This window comes from Neoarius graeffei, chromosome 1 (assembly GCF_027579695.1).
Source record: "Neoarius graeffei isolate fNeoGra1 chromosome 1, fNeoGra1.pri, whole genome shotgun sequence".
In the NCBI taxonomy this organism is placed as follows: Eukaryota; Metazoa; Chordata; class Actinopteri; order Siluriformes; family Ariidae; genus Neoarius; species Neoarius graeffei.
In genome coordinates this window covers 23,061,576-23,065,301 of record NC_083569.1, presented here as the reverse complement: position 1 = coordinate 23,065,301, position 3,726 = coordinate 23,061,576, and the positions used below count along the sequence as shown (strand labels likewise).

General features: G+C 38.2%; 1 non-coding gene across 1 annotated transcript; it reads left to right on the top strand.

Moving 5' to 3' along the window:
- Positions 1–3,313: 3,313 nt before the first annotated feature.
- On the top strand, positions 3,314–3,385 carry trnaq-uug (transfer RNA glutamine (anticodon UUG)). Its single transcript has one exon. It is a non-coding gene; the product is annotated as a tRNA-Gln (tRNA).
- Positions 3,386–3,726: the final 341 nt, after the last annotated feature.

Genomic DNA, 3,726 nt, shown 5'->3' with positions numbered 1-3,726 from the left:
GTACTGGGGGGTACTATACCCCCCAATGAAGACCCAGTGCCCCCCAAAGAGACAAAAATATAAGTTTTGGGGGGGGTCCGATATTTTTTTTGATATTGTGAAAAGGAAATATATAATTCAAACCAACTCCCATTCGGCATTCTTATTGTAGGAACATTTTAATGTAAATTGATTTCAGACAGACACCCTATTGTGGACAGACAGACACCGTACCATTTTTAGTCACCGCAGTGCTAGAACGCGCTACAGCAGGGGTTCTCAAAGTGTGGGAGAGTCAGCCCCCCCCGCAGAGAGCAAATAAACAACAGCGCCCCCCCCTCCAATTTTTGTTGTTGCTATACTTAATGTTCCATTTTCTTTTACACATTTTAAACATGTGCTTTTTGAAAACATCTTTTTTTTACACATTTAAAACATATGAGCTTTATTAAAACATCTTTTTTTACACATTTTAAACATCTGTGCTTTTTGAAAACCTCTTTTTTTTTTTTACACATTTTAAACATCTGTGCTTTTTTTAAACATCTTGTTTTACACATTTTAAACATCTCATAGCATCATTAGCTAGCACTTATTGGCAGACAACACACTGTGGCAGTGGAGCATCTTCAGATCCAGTCCATGAAAAGCCAAACTTTAAATAATCGTGGTCATACTTCCTTCTTTTTTTGCTTGGCCCAGACTCTGTCTCCTCACTCACTGTAGCTTTAGGTACTAAAAATCGATCCATTTTGTCTCTGGCAAAGGCTAGCTGAAGTTCGCTAAATGTCCGCAATAGTAACTTATTCTGGTTTATTTTTCCTCACGTTGCGCCCCCCCGAAGAACTCTGGCGCCCCCAGGGGAGACGCGCCCCACACTTTGAAAAGCCCTGCGCCAGAAGCAATAGCTTCTAGTCCACACCGTATTCAGTTGATTCATCAGATACAGTCCATGGGTTTGCAGCAATTTATACAGTCTGGTTTGCAGCAGAAGACGTGCATTGGTAATGTTAGTTGCTAACCAACTTTTAGCCTGTTGAAAATGTGTTATTTTACAACTTTCATTTATTAAAGTCATTTATTCTTTCAGCTCATGTCACATCTTTATACATTGAATTACTTACCCACTGAGGCCAGTAGGCTACAGTGGACGGACGTTAACGTTAATTACCAACGTTAGTTAGCAAGATAAGCTAAGTCTCTATTTAAATCAAGCTTATTACAGTGTGGTATAGAAACGATTCTCATTTCAAAGGAGAAGAACTCCATATGTTTCCATTCTCATTTTATCATGAATAAATTGTGCCCTTCTGAAATTCATTTGGCACATAGGCCCATCCTGTGTGTGTGATTAGGCACAAGAAGTTCTGATGTAGGCCTAGCTAAGCCTATGTAAAATTACAATCAGAACCTCTGGGGACTGGGGGCAACATAAAAAGAGCCAGGTAGTAGGCTAGCCTAGGCAAAATAGCCTAGTACATGGATGTTTTCTATTGTTTTTACTTACATTCCTTTTGTATTATTTTTAAGATAGTCATAGTTTCATCTGAGTACCCTGTTTGAGTTTATTCACAGAGACAGTAGGCCAAACATGAGGAAAAGAAAAGGGCCAGACATCAGGCATTTTTTTGGTGCTAAAAGAGTAAGTAGTAAATATTAGCACTAAGATCTACAGACAATTACAGTACAAGTGTAGGTGCAGTTAGGTTTTATACACTGTTCATGTGAATAAAGAAAATGGGTTCCCAGCAGACAGGAGAGGCACAGCAGGACGAAAGAGAGCAAGACATTCAGCAGGACTGTTCTGTATGTGTGTATATACTGTATGTGACTCATTTGTAGTGTTGATACCCAGTTTGTTCTGACAAAGAAGGTTATCAGGTTGTACTGCTGTTTTTCTTCTGTGGTAGTACTGTATGGTTTGTCATGCTTCTTAATGACATTAAAAATTATTGTTCAGAGTTATTGTGTTGAGTTACTGACACCGACTTTCATAGATGAGACGGGACAGGACCGGGGGGGGGGGGCGCGATTGATATGATAGTGGACCATGATGGTACCCCCCAATTATGGTGGGGTAATTCACACTCTGAGTATCTCCAGAAATAGTGCCTTGTTCTAAATACAAAGAAACAGCTTTCTTATTTGATATATTCTTTAAATAAAGATAATAAATGAGTTTTCTAAAATAATGAGTGGGAATAGAGCTTTTTCTATTCTATCTGTTCATATGGCATTGTAGTCGATCTAGAAATTGTCTTGTTAAAAAAATAAGTAAAGAAAAAAGTTCTTTCTGTCTTTGCTGGGTCGACCTTTTCCCCATTGCCTGGTTTTCTCCATGTTCAACAAGCTACTGGACCATTAGTCTGCAGTAATTCTTTCCCCTAGTTTCTCATTAGACAGATCACACAACACCCCAACCCCTTCTTTCTTTCTTTCTTTCTTTCTTTCTTTCTTTCTTTCTTTCTATCAAAAACGCTCGTTGGTCAGACATTTCTCTGCCTGTGTGCAATGGCTAATAAAGCAAGGTGGAAGAGATTGGCCCAGGCCACCTTACTCTCTACCAGCTTTCTGCATTTCCAATACAGTGTCACTAACCTGGTTAAGTATAACCTAGATTTTGAGTGGTTTAAGGTGCTGTGTTTAGGTTGCAGTCTTTTCTGGAGGTGTGGGTTTGAATTCCACTTCTGATATTTGCTATCATGGGTTATTAACGGGCCATTGGTTTTATGCTCATGGTTTGTGTTTGTTGAATGCTTGTTGGGAGTTTTGCTTGCATATGAGTGAAAATGGAAGCTTCAGCTAGCATGCCTTTGCAAAAATAAGCTTGAGAAACTTTTGGAATAGAATGCTTCGAGAGTATTTGGAGTCCCACTGCAATAAATAAAATTAGATCAGAATTAATTTCTTAGCCTGTAAAAAATTGCATGCTTGAAATATTCAGATTTTTAAATTCTTTTCAGATAAGTTTTTTTTTTTCAGTTTCTTGTGAATATCTGCCACATATTACAATATCATTAGGTATTTTATGTTTCTAGATGTAAAAATATAAAGTTTTAGTTCATGGAACGACATGCGACCTTTGACCTGGATTTTCATATGGTTATAATATAAATTGCCTGTTGACATTGATTGATAAACTACAAAACTAGAAATTAATACAAACAACAATGAATCGTTAACCATGTAGCCAGCAGTCAGGGTTTCTAGAATTTTTTTTTTTCCAGCAGGTTGACGATTTCAGGTAAAACCTTCAATCGTGTTCATGTGCTGCTGGAATTTCATTATATCATTCAAAGGTTTGACAGTGAAAACAACCCTTTAGCTGTGTCTTGGTTCCATGGTGTAATGGTTAGCACCCTGGACTTTGACTCCAGTGATCTGAGTTCAAATCTCAGTGGAACCTCTGAAGCCTTTGTTTGTGGCTTCTGAACTCACATGCACAGACTGTCTCAACTGCATGCTCCTTTTGGTCAAGCAAGCTGTCACATCCCAAACCCTTTGTTTCTGTTAAAGTGCCAGTCTTCTGAAAATTACATTACCCCTGGGAATTATACCCGATAAAACTAGACATGTTTAATAGTTTACTGTCTAAATTGTATTTTAATACGAGACCAGGAACATGTTCTGTTTATTTGGTAAAGTTTGGCTCTTTGAGTCCACCATTACACGAACGCGTTCCAGGTAAGTTACTGTTTGTTCAAAGAAGTGACATCATATGCGAAATGCTTAAAAGTTCGTTGGCAT